The sequence below is a fragment of the Pristiophorus japonicus genome, chromosome 12, assembly GCF_044704955.1.
Source record: "Pristiophorus japonicus isolate sPriJap1 chromosome 12, sPriJap1.hap1, whole genome shotgun sequence".
NCBI lineage: Eukaryota > Metazoa > Chordata > Chondrichthyes > Pristiophoridae > Pristiophorus > Pristiophorus japonicus.
This window is the reverse complement of record NC_091988.1, coordinates 44,647-61,846: the sequence shown is the minus strand read 5'-3', so window position 1 is coordinate 61,846 and position 17,200 is coordinate 44,647.

Below are 17,200 nucleotides of genomic sequence, written 5' to 3'. Positions count from 1 at the left end.
TCTATCTCTCTCTCGTACACCCCCTCTCTCTCTCTCTCTCTCTCTCGTACACCCTCTCTCTTAGGCTCTTTCTCATACACCCTCTGTTTTTCTCTCTCTCTCTCTCTCTCTCTCTCCCCCCGGTCTCCAGCTTCACTCTCTCTCACCCTCTCCCCCTCTCTCTCTCTCCCTCTCCTCCCCTCTCTCTCTCTCTCTCTTCTGCCCCTCTCTCACCCCCACCTCTCTCTCAATCGCTCTCTCTCTCTTTTTCCCCGGCCTCATTCTCTCTCCTCTCTTTTTCTCTCTCCCTTTCTTTCTCTTCCCCCGCACCTCGCCTCCTCCCTCCCTATCTCTCTCGCTCTCTCTTTCTCGTACAACCCCTCTCTGTCGTATACCCTCTCTCTCTCTCTGTCTCTCTCGTACACCCTGTCTCTCGCTCTCTCTTATACACCCTCTGTCTCTCTCTGTGTCTCTCTTATCCCCTCTCTCAATCACTCTCTCTCTCTCTTCATCCCCTCTCTCTTCCCCCCCCACTCTCCCTCCCTCTCTCTCTCTCTCTCTTTCTCTTCCCCCGACCTCTTTCTCTTCCCCCCTCTCTCTCTTCTCCCTCTCTCTCTCTTCCCCCCTCTCTCTTCCCCACTTTCTCAATCCCTCTTTCTCTCACCATCTCTCTCTCTCTCACTCTCTCTCTCTGACACCATCTCTCTCTCTCTCTCGTACACCCTGTCTCTCTATCTGTCTCTCTCTCTCTCTCGTACATCCTCTCTTTCTCGTAAATGCTCTCTCTCTGTCTCTCTCATATATCCTCTCTGTCTCTCATACACTCTCTCTCTTTCTCTCTCTCTCTCTCTCGTCACCCACTCTATCTACACCCCCTCCCTCTCTCTCTCTCTTCCCCCTGCTCTCTCTCTTTTCCCCCTCCCTCTCTCTCTCTTGTGCCCTCTCTCAATCTCTCTCACTCTCTCACGTCTCTCTCTCTCCCTCTATCCTTCTCTCTCTCGTACACCCTCTCTCTCTCTCACGCTCTCTCTCTCTCTCGTACAACCCCTCTCTTTCTCTTGTACACCTTCTCTCCCTCTCTCTCTTGTACAGCCTCTCTCTCTCTCCCTCGTGCTCCCTCTCTCTGTCTCTCTCTCTCTCAATCTCTCTCTCCCTCTCTCTCTTCCTCTGGCACCCCTCTCTCTCACCCTCTCCCCCATCTCTCTCTCTCCCTCTCCCCCCCCTCTCTCTCTCTCCCTCTTTTTCTTCCCCACCCCCCTCTCTCTTTCTCTCTCTCTCTCTCTCTCTCTCTTCCCCCTCTCTCTTTCTCTCTCTCTCTCTTCTGCCCCTCTCTCACTCCCCGCCTCTCTCTCAATAGCGCTCTCTCTCTCTTTCCCCGGCCTCAGTCTCCCTCCTCTCTTTCTCTCTCTCTCTTTCTTTCTCTTCCCCCGCAACTCGCCCCCTTCCCTCCCTCCCTCTCTCTCGCTTTGCCCGGTCCCCCTCTCTCTCTCTTCTCCCCCCACTCTCTCCCTCTCTCTTTGCCCACTGCTCTCTCTCTCTCTCTCTTCTCCTAGCACTCCTCTCTATATCTCTCCCATTTTCTCTCCCCCTCTCTCTCTCTCTTCCCCCCTCTCTAAATCGCTTTCTCTCACCATCTCTCTCTCTCTCCCTCTCCATCTCCTATACCCTCTGCCCGGCACCTCCCTCCCTCCATCGCTCCCTCCACTCCTCTCTTGCTCCCTCTCTCTCTCTCTCTCTCTCTCTCTTCCCCTGGGCTCCCTCTCTCGCTCTCTCTCTTCGCCGCCCTCTCTCTACCCCCTCTCTCTACCCCATCTCTCTTCCCCCTCTCTCTCACACACCATCTCTCTTTCTCTCTCTCTCGTACGCCCTCTCTCACTCTCTCTCTCGCTCGCTCTCTCTTTCTCACACACCCTCTCTCTCTCACTCTCTCTCACTCTCGTACACCCTCTCTCTCTCTCCTACACTTTCTCTTTCTCTCTCTTTCTCTTCAAGCAGACGCAGCATGAATTCATGACGGGGAAATCATGTTTAAGTAATTTACTGGAATTCTTTGAGGATATAACGAGCATGGTGGATAGAGGTGTACCGATGGATGTGGTGTATTTAGATTTTTAAAAGGCATTCGATAAAGTGCCACACAAAAGGTTACTGCAGAAGAAAAAGATACGCGGAGTCAGCGGACATATATTAGCATGGATAGAGAATTGGCTGGCGAACAGAAAGCAGAGAGTCGGGATAAATGGGTCTTTTTCAGGTTGGAAATCGGTGGTTAGTGGTGTGCCACAGGGATCGGTGCTGGGACCACAACTGTTTACAATATACATAGATGACCTGGAGGAGGGGACAGAGTGTAGTGTAACAAAATTTGCAGATGACACAAAGATTAGTGGGGAAGCGGGTTGTGTAGAGGACACAGAGAGGCTGCAAAGAGATTTGGATAGGTTAAGCGAATGGGCTAAGGTTTGGCAGATGGAATACAATGTTGGAAAATGTGAGGTCATCCACCTTGGAAAAAAAAACAGTGAAAGGAAATATTATTTGAATGGGAAGAAATTACAACATGCTGCGGTGCAGAGGGACCTGGGGGTCCTTGTGCATGAATCCCAGAAAGTTAGTTTGCAGGTACAGCAGGTAATGAGGAAGGCGAATGAAATGTTGGCCTTCGTTGCAAGAGGGATGGAGTACAAAAGCAGGGAGGTCCTGCTGCAACTGTACAGGGTATTGGTGAGGCCGCAACTGGAGTACTGCGTGCAGTTTTGGTCACCTTCCTTAAGGAAGTATATACTAGCCTTGGAGGGGGTACAGAGATGATTCACTAGGCTGATTCCGGAGATGAGGGGTTTGTTTATCTTATGATGATAGATTAAGTAGACTGGGTCTTTATTCGTTGGAGTTCAGAAGGATGAGGGGTGATCTTATAGAGATATTTAAAATAATGAAAGGGATAGACAAGATAGAGGCAGAGAGGTTGTTTCCACTAGTCGGGGAGACTAGAACTAGGGGGCACAGCCTCAAAATACGGGGTAGCCAATTTAAAACCGAGTTGAGAAGGAATTTCTTCTCCCAGAGGGTTGTGAATCTGTGGAATTCTCTGCCCAAGGAAGCAGTTGAGGCTAGCTCATTGAATGTATTCAAATCACAGATAGATAGTTTTTTAATCTATAAGGGAATTAAAGGTTATGGGGAGCAGGCGGGTAAGTGGAGCTGAGTCCATGGCCAGATCAGCCATGATCTTTTTAAATGGCGGAGCAGGCTCGAGGGTCTAGATGGCCTACTCCTGTTCCTAATTCTTATGTTCTTATGTTCTTATGTTCTTCCATCCCCTCTCTGTTGTACACCCTCTCTCTCTCTCTCTATCATACACCCTGTCTCCCCCTCTCTCTTATACACCCTCTGTCTCTCTCTCTCTCTCTTCCCCTCTCTCTCAATCGCTTGTCCCCCAGCACCTCTTGCCTTGACTCTCTCCCCCGTCTCTCTCTCTCAACCGCTCTCTCTCTCTCTCTCTCTCTCTTCCTCCGCACCCTCTCACTTTCTCTCTCTCTCTCTCTCTCTTACCCCCTCTCTCTCTCTCTCCCTTTCCCGGCACCTCCCTACCTCACTCTCACTCTCTCTCTCTCTCTCTGTTCCACCAGCCCCCCTCACTCACTATCTCTCTCTCTCTCCCTCTCTCTCTCCCCGTCTCTCTTCCCCCCTCTCTCTCTCTCTCTCTGTTCGCCCAAACCCCCTCTCTCAATCTCTCTCTCTATCTCTCACTATCTCTCTCTCTCCCTCTCTCTCTTACACTCTCTCTCGCTCTTTCATACACCCTCTCTCTTGCTCTTTCACTCGCTCTCTCCCTCTCGTACACTCTCTCTCTCATACACCCTCTTCCTCTCTCTCTCACATACCTTTTCTCTCTCTCTCTCTCTCTCTCTCTCTCTCATACACCCTCTCTCTCTCGTACACCCTCTATCTCTCTCTCGCTATCTCGTAAACCTTCTCACTCTCGCGCTCTCTCTCTCTCTCGTACATCCTCTCTCTCTCTCTCCCTCTCATCTCTCATACTCTCTCTCTCTCTCGCTCTCATTCACCCCTCTCTCAATCTCTCTCTCCCTCCATCTCTTCCCCCGGCACCCTTCTCCCTCACCTTCTTCCCCTCCCTCTCTATCTCTCTCTCTCCCTCTCCCCCGCCACCCCCTCTCTCTCTCCCTGTTCATGTTCCACCACCCCCCTCACTTTCTCACTCTCTCTTCCCCCGCCCCGCCTCTCTATCTCTCTTTCCCTGGCCTCACACTCTCTTTCTCTCTCTCTCCCTCTCTCCCTCTCTCTCTCTCTCTCTCTCTCTTCCCCAGCACCTCCCTCCCCCTTTCTCTCTCTCTTCCTCAGCTGCCCCTCTCTCTCTCTCTCTTCCCTCCCCCACCCCACTCTCTCTCTCTCTCTCTCTCTCTCTCTTTTCCCCCTCTCCCCTCCCCTCTCTCTCTCTCTCTCTTCCTCCACCCCCTCTGTCATGCTTCCTCTTCCCCCCTCTCTCTCTTCCCCCCTTCCTCTTCCCCTCCTCTCTCAATCATTCTCTTTCTCTCTCACCGTCTCTCTCGCTCTCTTCCTCTCTCTCTCTCATACACCTTCTCTTTCTCTCTCGCTCTCTCCCCCTTTCATTTCTGCTGCCCTCCTCCTCTCTCTTTCTCGCTCTCTCTCTCGTACATCCTCTCTCTCTGTTTCTCTCCCTGTCATACTCTCTCTCGCTCTCTTCCGCCCCTCTCTCAATCTCTCTCTCCCTGCATCTCTTCCCCCTGCACCCTTCTCCCTCACCTTCTCCCCCTCCCTCTCTATCTCTCTCTCTCTCTCTTTTCCCCTACCTCTGCCCCCCTCTCTCATCTCTCTCTCTCTCTCTCTTTCCCCGGTCTCACTCTCTCTTTCTCTCTCTCTCCCCCTCTCTCTCTCTCTCTCTTCCCTCCCCCCACCCTCTCTCTCTCTCTTTCTGCCCTCTCCCCACCCCTCTCTCTCTTCCCCTCCTCTGTCAATCATTCTCTCTCTCACCGTCTCTCTATTTCTCCCCCTCTCTCTCTCTCATGCATCCTCTCTCTCTCTCTCTCTCTCTCTCATACAACCCCTCTCTCTCACTCTAACTCTCTCTCTCATACACCCACTCTCTCTCTCAATTGTACACCGTCTCTCTATCACTTTCTCTCTTGTACAACCCCTCTCGCACTGTCTCTTCCTCATATACCCTCTGTCTCTCTCATACATCATCTCTCTCTCTCTCTCTCTTGTACATGCTCTCTCTCACTCTCTCTCTCGTGCACCCTCTCTCTCTCTCATACACCCTTTCTCTCTCTCACTAGAGCAGCTGATATGAAGTGCGAGAGTAGGAGACGGAGGCCCAGAGACCAGCCCAACCAGCTGCAGACAAAGATAGAGGGGTGCAAAATCGAGAGGTGATGTCACAGCCAAGCTGGTAAGTGGTTGGCTGTTTGACTAGCAAGTATAACTCTCTTTTGGACTGACTTTTAGATTGGTTTAATTGGCAGTGAACTACTAATTAGCTGTTTGGTGTTTAACTAAATTTTAGTAAGTAAATTAATTTAAGGGTTAAGTCATGGCAGGAGAGCTCAGACCCATGATATGCTCCTCCTGTGCTATCTGGGAAATCAGCGACTACGTGTGCGGGAAGTGTGTCCAGCTGCAGCTCCTGACAGACCACATGATGGCACTGGAGCTGCGGATGGACTCACTCTGGAGCATGCGCGATGCTGAGAATGTTGTGGATAGCACATTTAGTGAGTTGGTCACATCGCAGGTAAGGGTTAGGACAGATAGTGAATGGGTGACCAAGAGACAAGGCAAGAGCAGGAAGGTAGTGCAGGAGTCCCCTGCGGTCATCTCCCTCCAAAACAGATATACCATTTTGGATACTGTTGGGGGAGATGACTTGCCAGGAGAAGGCACCAGCAGCCAGGTTCATGGCACCATGCGTGGCTCTGCTGCACAGAAGGGCGGGAAAAAGAGTGGGAGAGCTATAGTGATAGGGGACTCTATTGTAAGGGGAATAGATAGGAGTTTCTGTGGCCGCAACCGAGACTCCAGGATGGTATGTTGCCTCCCTGGTGCAAGGGCCAAGGATGTCTTGGAGCGGCTGCAGAGCATTCTGGAAAGGGAGGGTGAACAGCCAGTTGTCGTGGTGCATGTAGGTACCAACGATATAGGTAAGAAGCGGGAAGAGGTCCTACAAGCTGAATTTAGGGAGCTCGGAGTTAAATTAAAAGGTAGGACCTCAAAGGTAGTAATCTCTGGATTGCTACCAGTGCCATGTGCTAATCAGAGTAGAGGGAGCAGGATAGTTAGAATAAATATGTGGCTTGATCAGTGGTGCAAGAGGGAAGGATGCAAATTCCTGGGACATTGGAACCAGTTCTGGGGGAAGTGGGACCTGTACAAAAGGGACGATTTGCAATTGGGCAGGACTGGAACTGTTGTCCTGGGGGGTAACATTTGCAAATGCAGTTCGGGAGTGTTTAAACTAATATGGCAGGGGGATGGGAACCTATGCAGTGAGACAGTGCGAAGTAATATGGAGTCAGAAACAGATGGTAGAAAGGTAAAAAGCAATAGTGGAAGGCTGAGTAAACAAAGGCAAGAAACAAAAAGGGCCACACTACATCATAATTCTAAAAGGACAAAGGGTGTTAAAAAAGGCGTTGTGTCTTAATGCGAGGAGTATCCATAATAAGGTGGATGAATTAACTGTGCAAATAGATTTTAACAGATATGATATGATGAGGATTACAGAGACGTAACTCCAGGATGATCAGGGCTGGGAACTCAACATCCAAGGGTATTCAACATTCAGGAAGGATAGAATAAAAGGAAAAGGAGGTGGGGTAGCATTGCTGGTTAAAAAGGAGATTAATGCAATAGTTAGGAAGGACATTAGCTTGGATGATGTGGAATCTATATGGGTAGAGCTGCAGAACACCAAAGGGCAAAAAACGTTAGTGGGAGTTGTGTACAGACCTCCAAACAGTAGTAGTGATGTTGGGGAAGGCATCAAACAGGAAATTAGGGGTGCATGCAATAAAGATGCAGCAGTTATCATGGGTGACTTTAATATGCATATAGATTGGGCTAACAAAACTGGAAGCAATACGGTGGAGGAGGATTTCCTGGAGTGCATAAAGGATGGTTTTCTAGACCAATATGTCGAGGAACCAACTAGTGGGGAGGTCATCTGAGACTGGGTGTTGTGTAATGAGAGAGGATTAATCAGCAATCTCATTGTGCGCGGCCTCTTGGGGAAGAGTGACCATAATTTGGTGGAATTCTACATTAGGATGGAGAATGAAACATTTAATTCAGAGACCATGATCCAGAACTTAAAGAAGGGTAACTTTGAAGGTATGAGGCGTGAATTGGCTTGGATAGATTGGCGAATGATACTTAAGGGCTTGACAATGGATGGGCAATGGCAGACATTTAGAGACCGCATGGATGAACTACAACAATTGTACATCCCTGTCTGGCCTAAAAATAAAAAAGGGAAGGTGGCTCCACCATGGCTATCCAGGGAAATCTGGGATACAAATTGGCCAGAAATAGCAGTGAACCCGGGGACTGGGAGTAATTTAGAACTCAGCAGAGGAGGACAAAGGGTTTGATTAGGGCAGGGAAAATAGAGTACGAGAGGAAGCTTGCAGGGAACATTAAGACGGACTGCAAAAGCTTTTATAGAAATGTAAAGAGAAAAAGGTTAGTAAAGACAAATGTAGGTCCCCTGCAGTCAGAATCAGGGGAAGTCATAAGGGGGAACAAAGAAATGGCAGACCAATTGAACAAGTACTTTGGTTCGGTATTCACTAAGGATGACACAAACAACCTTCCGGAAAGAAAAGGAGTCAGAAGGTCTAGTAAGAAGGAGGAACCGAGGGAAATCCTTATTAGTCGGGAAATTGTGTTGGGAAAATTGATGGGATTGAAGGCCGATAAATCCCCAGGGCCTGATGGACTGCATCCCAGAGTACTTAAGGAGGTGGCCTTGGAAATAGTGGATGCACTGACAGTCATTTTCCAACATTCCATAAATTCTGGATCAGTTCCTATGGAGTGGAGGATAGCCAATGTAATCCCACTTTTTAAAAAAGGAGGGAGAGAGAAAACAGGAAAATATAGACTGGTCAGCCTGACATCGGTAGTGGCTAAAATGATGGACTCAATTATTAAGGATGTCATTGCAGCGCATTTGGAAAGAGGTGACATGATAGGTCCAAGTCAGCATGGATTTGCGAAAGGGAAATCATGCTTGACAAATCTTCTGGAATTTTTTGAGGATTTTTCCAGTAGAGTGGACAAGGGAGAACCAATTGATGTGGTGTATTTGGACTTTCAGAAGGCTTTCTACAAGATCCCACACAAGAGATTAATGTGCAAAGTTAAAGCACATGGGATTGGGGGTAGTGTGCTGACGTGGATTGAGAATTGGTTGGCAGACAGGAAGCAAAGAGTAGGAGTAAATGGGTACTTTTCCAAATGGCAGGCAGTGACTAGTGGGGTACTGCAAGGTTCTGTGCTGGGGCCCCAGCTGTTTACATTGTACATTAATGATTTAGACGAGGGGATTAAATGTAGTATCTCCAAATTTGCAGATGACACTAAGTTGGGTGGCAGTACGAGCTGCGAGGAGGATGCTATGAGGCTGCAGAGTGACTTGGATAGGTTAGGTGAGTGGGCAAATGCATGGCAGATGAAGTATAATGTGGATAAATCTGAGGTTATCCACTTTGGTGGTTAAAAACAGAGAGACAGACTATTATCTGAATGGAGACAGATTCGGAAAAGAGGAGGTGCAACGAGACCTGGGTGTCATGGTACATCAGTCATTGAAGGTTGGCATGCAGGTACAGCAGGTGGTTAAGAAAGCAAATGGCTTGTTGGCCTTCATAGCGAGGGGATTTGAGTACAGGGACAGGGAGGTATTATTACAGTTGGTGAGGCCACACCTGGAGTATTGTTTTTAGTTTTGGTTTCCTAACTTGAGGAAGGACATTCTTGCTATTGAGGGAGTGCAGCGAAGGTTCACCAGACTGATTCCCGGGATGGCGGGACTGACATATCAAGAAAGACTGGATCAACTGGGCTTGTATTCACTGGAGTTCAGAAGAATGAGAGGGGATCTCATAGAAACATTTAAAATTCTGATGGGTTTAGACAAGTTAGATGTCGGAAGAATGTTCCCAATGTTGGGGAAGTCCAGAACCAGGGGTCACAGTCTAAGGATAAGGGGTAAGCCATTTAAGACCGAGATGAAGAGAAACTTCTTCACCCAGAGAGTGGTGAACCTGTGGAATTCTCTACCACAGAAAGTTGTTGAGGCCAATTCATTAAATATATTCAAAAAGGAGTTAGATGTAGTCCTTATTACTAGGGGGATCAAGGGGTATGGCGAGAAAGCAGCAATGGGGTACTGAAGTTGCATGTTCAACCATGAACTCATTGAATGGCGGTGCAGGCTTGAAGGGCCGAATGGCCTACTCCTGCACCTATTTTCTCTGTCTATGTTTCTATGTTTCTCTCTCCCTCTCTCGCTCTCTCTCTTCCCCCTCTTTCAATCTTTCTCTCCCTCTCTCTCTGTCATGTATTCAACTATCATTGTAACCCATGTATAAGCTGACCTAAATTGTACACTTTGAGAACATTGACCACAAGTGGCGAACTTGTGGGAGACACTCCTAACCTGGACTTTCAGGTATAAAAGGAAAAGCTCCACACACCTTCATCACTTGACGTCTTGGTAATAAAGGTAACTGTTCACAGAGTGACCTTCTCTCAAGTATGGGCCTTGTGTGCATTTATACAGTATAGCAAGGACATATCATTGGCGACGAGAAACTGGGATTTAAACCACGCGAGCATGGCCACTAGCAGCATAGAAGAGAGGTACTGTGTTGGTGATGATTGGGACGGCTTTATTGAGAGACTAAAGCAAAGTTTTGTCACTAAGGAATGGTTGGGACAGGATTCGGCCGACAAATGCAGGGCTCATCTCCTGACGGTTTGTGGATCCAGAACGTACTCCCTGATGAAGGACCTTCTAGCGCCAGAGAAGCCGGCGGACAAGACGTTCGAAGAGCTCAGTAAGTTGATCGAGGAACACCTTAAACCAGTGAGCAGCATGCACAAGGCGAGACACCAGTTTTACATGCACCGGAGGCGAGAAGGGCAACACTTTCCAGACTTCATGGCAGATCTCCGGTGACTGGCCAGCCTATGTAAGTTCCCAGATGCATGCAGAGCGGAGATGCTGCAAGACTTTTTTATTGAGGGCATCGGGCATGCTGGGGCTTTCAGGAAACCGACTAAGACCAAAGACTTGACCTTGGAAGTGGTGGCTCTGATAGCCCATACATTTATCTCAGAGGAGGAAGAGACCAGAATGATGTATGACAAAAATCTTGGCTCAAATGTGGCAAACGACCAGGGAGTCAACATTGTTAACGTGGCACACAGTTCTCTAGGTAGTCAAGGGCAATCGGACATGCCCCAGCATGTCGTCGAACCCAAAGGGGGAATTCAACAGAGACAATGGCTAGCTGAACGGCGATTCATGCCATCGCAATGGAAAATGCGGCCAGGAATGGAGCCATCAACACCTGTTAATGGTGCGCTAAAGGAGAGTCACAGGGACAGTCAGAGACGATCGACTGTCAATGGACCTTTTGTTTCCAACAATGGGGCCTCCAGCTCATGCTGGAGGTGTGGAGACAGACACCCAGCCAGAGCTTGCAGGTATCAGCAAGATACCTGCAGAAACTGCAACGTCAGCGGTCACTTGGCATGTATGTGCAGGAAGCCTCCAGCCAGGTTGATGCACGAGGAGGACGGGCCTGATGTAAGCCCTACTGGGATACTGGGAGAAATTGCTGGAAGCTGAAGTTCAGCGAGTTCATGTGGAGCACATATACAGTTCATATACCAGGACGCCACTGATAATGATGAAAGTGCTCCTCAATGGCATCCCAGTACTAATGGAGCTAGAGATGGCGGCCAGCCAGTCCCTGATGAGTATCAAACAGTTCGAAAGGTTGTGGGTGTCCAAGGCCAGGAGGCCAAAATTATTGCCGATTGACGCACAACTACGGACATATAAAAGGAGATCATTCCGGTGCTAGGCAGCGCCACGGTAGTCGTGACCCACAAAGATTCGGAGAACAGGTTGCCACTCTGGATTATCCCTGGGGACGGCACCACACTACTGGGGAGGAGTTGGTTTGCTGTCATGAACTGGAAATGGGGCGATGTCAATGCAATTTCTTCAGTGGAGCGAGTATCATGCTCATGGTCCTGGACAAATTTGACTCATTATTTCAACCCGGCATTGGCACTTTCATGGGGGCCAAGGTAGTGATCCACATAAATCCGGACGCCAGGCCAGTACACCACAAGGCCAGAGCGGTGCCGTACGTGATGCGGAAAAAGATAGAATGCGAATTGGACCGCCTGCTGAGGGAAGGCATCATCTCGCCAGTCGAATTCAGTGACTGGGCGAGCCTGATTGTGCCGGTGCTCAAAGCGGATGGGTCGGTCAGGATATGTGATGACTACAAGGCCACCATCAATTGGGTGTCACTCCAAGACCAGTAACCGCTACCGAGAGTGGAGGACCTCTTTGCGACGCTGTCCGGTGGCAAACTGTTTTCAAAATTGGACCTGACCTCAGCTTACATGACCCAGGAGCTGGCGAATGAGTCGAAGAAGCTGACCACCATCATGACACACAAGGGGTTGTTTGACTATAACAGATGTCCGTTCGGAATTCGTTCAGCCGCCGCGTTCTTTCAGCGAAATATGGAAAGCCACCTCAAGTCGATCCTGAGGACGGTGGTCTTTCAAGACAACATCCTCATCACGGGTCGCGATACTGAAGAACACCTCCACAATCTGGAGGAGGTGCTGCGCAGTCTGGACCAGATAGGTCTGCGACTGAAAAAGGCCAAGTGCGTCTTCTTAGCTCCAGAGGTAGAATTCCTGGGGAGGAGGGTAGCAGCAGACGGGATCAGACCTGCTGCATCCAAAACGGAAGCGATCCAGAGAGCACCCAGATCCCGCAACACGATGGAGCTGCATTCGGTCCTGGGGCTCCTGAACTATTTTGGTAATTTTCTTATCAAATTGAGCACGCTGTTAGAGCTGCTACACGTGCTTCTACGCAAAGGTCGCAATTGGATCTGGGGGGAGAGCCAGGAAAGGGCTTTTGATAGAGCACGCAATTTGTTATGCTCCAACAAACTGTTGACGTTATATGACCCGTGTAAGAAACTTGTTTTAATGTGCGATGCTTCGTCCTATTGGGTCGGGTGTGTGTTGCAGCATGTCAATGCCAATGGTCAGTTACAGCCGGTAGCTTATGCCTCCAGAAGTCTGTCTCAGGCAGAAAGGGGCTGCGGGATGGTAGAAATGGAAGCGCTAGCATGTATATATACAGTAAAAAAAATGCACCAGTATCTGTTTGGCAGGAAATTTGAGCTGGAGACAGATCACAAACCCCTAACGTCCCTTTTGGCTGATAACAAGGCCATAAATGCGAATGCATCGGCCCGCATACAGAGGTGGGCATTTACGTTAGCCGCCTATGACTACACAATTCGGCACAAACCGGGCACTGAAAACTGCGCCGATGCACTCAGCAGGCTCCCACTAGTCACCATTGAAGGGGCAACTGAGTATGATGCTGACATGGCCTTGGCTGTTGAAGCTTACGAAAGCGAAGGCTCACCTGTGACAGTGCGTCAAATTAAAGTCTGGACAAATAAAGACGCGCTACTGTTTTTAGTCAAGAAATGTGTCCTGAATGGGGTCTGGGCAGCCATGTACGGGGCATGCCCTGAGGAATTTAAACCGTTTCATAGGCGCAAGGATGAACTCTTGATTCAGGCTGATTGCCTACTGTGGGGGAACCGAGTAGTCATGCCCCAGATGGGCAGAGAGGTGTTTATCAGAGAACTACACAATGAGCACACGGGCATTGTCATGATGAAGGTAATTGCCAGGTCACACGTTTGGTGGCCAGGGATAGATGCAGACCTGGAACTTTGTGTTCGCAGGTGCAACACGTGTGCCCAGCTGGGCAACGCACCCAGGAAAGCCTCCCTTAGTCCCCGTTCCTGGCCTGCCAAGCCATGGTCACGCATTCATGTGGACTACGCAGGTCCTTTCATGGAACAAATGTTTTTGGTTGTCGTAGACACCTACTCCAAATAGATTGAGTGTGTCATTTTAAATTGAAGCACATCCTCTGCCACGGTGGAAAGTCTACGGGCAATGTTGCCGCCCATGGTCTACCGGATGTCTTGGTCAGCAACAATGACTCGTGCTTCACAAGCACTGAAATCCAGGACTTCATGGCAGGCAATGGAATCAACCATGTCAGAACGGCATCGTTCAAGCCGGCCTCAAACGGCCAGGCAGAACGAGCAGTGCAGATAATCAAACAGGAGATGCTCAGAATACAAGGGGCTTCCCTACAAAGCCACTTATCACGCCTCCTGTTGGCCAATAGATCCTGACCACACTCACTCACAGGGGTTCCACCCACAGAGATGCTAATGAAAAGGACGCTCAAAACCAGGTGATCCCTTATACACCCTACTACGAAAGAAATCATTGAGAGCAGGCGTCACTCACAATGTGACTACCATGACAGAAATGCAAGGGCGCGATGTATTGATGTCAATGACCCTGTTTTTGTCCTTAATTATGCTGCAGTGCACAAATGGCTTGCAGGCACTGTGATTGCCAAAGAGGGGAATAGGGTTTTGGTAGTTAAACTTACCAATGGACAAATCTGCCGCAAACACGTGAATCAAACTAAAAGGAGGTTCAGCAACCCCATAGAAGAAGCAGAGGAAGAACACAACGTAGAGTTCACTATACCACAGGTGACCGAAACCAAGTGGAGGAGAGCACAGTCACTGTGGGCAGTCCGGACAGGCCTGAGGCACCGCAAACAGCAGACACTCAGGTCAGCGCCCAACAACTGGAGCCCCAACTCAAGCGCTCTACAAGGGAGCGTAAACCACCAGAGAGACTCAACCTGTGATCCCAATAAGACTTTGGGGCGGGGGGGGGGGGGGGAGCTGATGTCATGTGTTCAACTATCATTGTGACCCATGTATTAAGCTGACCTAAGTTGTACACCTTGAAAACATTGAACTTATGGGAGACACTCCTAATCTGGACTTTCAGGTATAAAAGGGGAAGCTCCACCCAACTTCATCACTTGAGGTCTTGGTGTTAAAGGGCCCCTTCTCCCTCTCTTTCTCTTCCCCTCTCTTGCTCTTCCCCCCTCTCTCTCTTACCCCTCTCTCGCTCCTCCGACTCTCAATCTCTCTCCCTCTCTCTCTCTTCCCCCGGCCACCTTGCCCCTCTCCACACACACGCTCTCTCTCTTTCTTCCCCCCTCTCTCTTTCCCCCTCTCTCTCTGTCACTCTTCCGCCAGCCCCACCCTCTCTCTGTTCTCCCCGCTCTCTTCCCCCTCAATCGCTCTCTCTCTCTCTCTCTTCCCACAGACTTACTCTCTCTCTCTCTCTCTCTCTCTCTCTTTCTTCCCGGGCCCCTCCCTCTCCCTCCCTCTCTCTCTCTCTCTCTCTATCTCTCTCTCTCACTCTTCCCCCCCTCTCTCAATCTCTCACTCCCTCTGTCTCTCTTCTCCAGCTCCCCTCTCCCTCATCCTCTCCCCCTCCTCGCTCTCTCCCTCTCTGACCCTCCCCCCCTCTCACTCTCCCTCTCTCCCTCTTTCACTTCCCCCGCCCCCTCCTTTTTCTTTCTCTCTCTCTTCCTCCGGGCCCCTTCTTCCTCTTTTTCTCTTCCCCCCTCTCACTTCCCCCTCTCTCTCTTACCTCCCTCTCTCTCCTCCCTCTCTCAATCTCTCTCTCTCTCTCTCTTCCCCCCCCCCCACACACACACTGTCTCTCTTTCTTCCCCCCCCTCTCTCTTTCCCCCTCTCTCTCTGTCTCACTTCCCCAGCCACACCCTCTCTCTCTTTTCTCCCCTCTCTCTTCTCCCTCTCTCTCAATCGCTCTCTCTCTCTCTCTTCCCACAGCCTCATTCTCTCTCTCTCTCTTTCTTCCCGGGCCCCTCCCTCTCTCACTCTCTCTCTCTTACCCTTCCCCTCTCTCAATCTCTCACTCCCTCTGTCTCTCTTCCCCCAGCTCCCCTCTCCCTCATCCTCTCCCCCTCCTCTCTCTTTCTCTCTCTATTCCCCCGGACTCCTTTCCCCCCTCTTTCTCATCCCCCCCTCTCTCCTCCCTCTCTCAATCTCTCTTTCTCTCTCTCTCTCTTTCCCCGGCCTCTCTCTCTCTCTTCCCCGGCCCCCTCTCTCTCCCCCCCACCCCCCCCCCCCACACACGCTCTTTCTCTCTTTAGCCCTTCTCTCTTTTCTCCCCTATCTATGTCTCTCTCTCTCTCAATCGCTCTATCTGTCTCTCTTCCCCCAGCCTCACATTCTCTCTCTCTCTTGCTCTTCCCCCGGACGCACTCTCTCTCTCTTCAGCCCCTCTCTCCCTCTCTCTCTCTCTTCTCCCCACTCTCTTCCCCCTCTCGCTCTCTTTGCCCAGACCACCCTCTCTCTCTTCCCGGGCCCCTCCCTCTCCCTCCCTCTCTCTCTCTCTTTCTCTCACTCTCTGTCTTCCTCCGGCCCCTCCCACCATCTCTCTCTCTCTCTCTCTCAGCCCCTCTCTCCCTCTCTCCCTCTCTCTCTCATGTACCCCCTCTCTCTCGCACATCCTCTATCCATCTCTCTCTCTCTCTCCCTCTCCTACACCCTCTCTCTCTCTATCATACATCGTCTGTCTCTCTCCCTCTCTTGTACATTTCTCTCTCTCTCTCTCTCTCGGACACCCTCTCTCCCTTGCTCTCTCTCTCTCACACACACTCTCTCCCTCTCGTACACCCTCTCTGTCTCTCTCTCCCTCATACATTCTCATTCTGTTGCTCTCTCTCCCTGTCTTCCTCCCTCCCTCCCTCTCTCTATCTCTCTCTTCCCACCATCTCTCTCTCTCTCTCTATTCCCCCTCTCTCTTCCCCCTTCTCTTCCCCCTCTCTCTCTCACTCTCTCTCTCTCACTCTCTTTCTCAATTTCTTTCTTTCTACACCTGCCCCCACCATTCACTCTCTCTCTTCACCCTCTCTCTCCCCCCGCGCTCTCAAAATCTCTCTCTCTCTCTATCCCCATCGCTCTCTCTCCCTATCTCCCCTTCTGTCTCCCCCTCTCTCTCCCCTCTCTCTCCTCCACTCTCTCTCTCGCTCTCTCTCTCTTCCACCTCTCTCTCCCCCCTGTCAATCTCTCTCTCTCTTTCTCCTTCACTCTCTCTCTCTCTCTCTCACTTCCCCCTCTCTGTTCCCCTCTCTCTCAATCTCTCTCTCTCTCTCTTCCCCCGGCCCTCTCTCTCTCTCTCTCTCTCTCTCTTCCGCCATCCTCACCTCTCTCTCTCTCTCACCCTGGCCTCTCTCTCTCTCTCTCTCTCCCCCGCCTCCCCCCCGCCCCCTCTCTATCTCTTCCCCCAGCTCCCTTCTCCCTCATCCTCTCTCCCTCCTCTCTCTCTCTATCCCTCCCCCCTCTCTCTCACTACCTCTCTCTCCCTCTTTCACTTGCCGCCCCTCCACTCTCTCCCTCTCTCTCTCTTCATCCAGCCCCCTTCTCCCTCTCTCGCTCTTCCCCCCCCCCTCTCTTCCCCCCTCTGTCTCCTCCCTCTCTCAATCTCTCTCTCTCTCTCTTCCCCCGGCCCTCTCTCTCCCCGCCCCCCAACACACCCTCTCTCTCTCTCGTACATCCTCTCTCTCTCTCTCGTACACCCTCTCACTCTCTCTCTCTCACACTCTCTCTCTCATTCTCTCGTACATCTCTCTCTCTCTCTCTCTCTCATACATCTTCTCTCTCTCTCTCTCATACACCCTCTCACTCACTCTCTCTCATTCTCTCGTACAACTCTCTCTCTCGTACATTCTCTCTCTCTCTCTTTCTCGCACACCCTCTTTCCCTCTCTCTCTCTCTCTCTCTCTCACATGCTCTCTCCCTCTCGTACACCCTCTCACTCTCTCTCTTTCTCTCTCTCATACATCCTCTGTCTCTCTCTCTCTTTCTCTCTCGTCCCAACCTCTCTCTTCCAACCCTCTCTCTCTCTCTTCCTCCGACCCCCACTCTCTCTCTCTCTCTCTCTCTCTTCCCCCTTGCTCTCTCTCTCCTCCCCTCTGTCC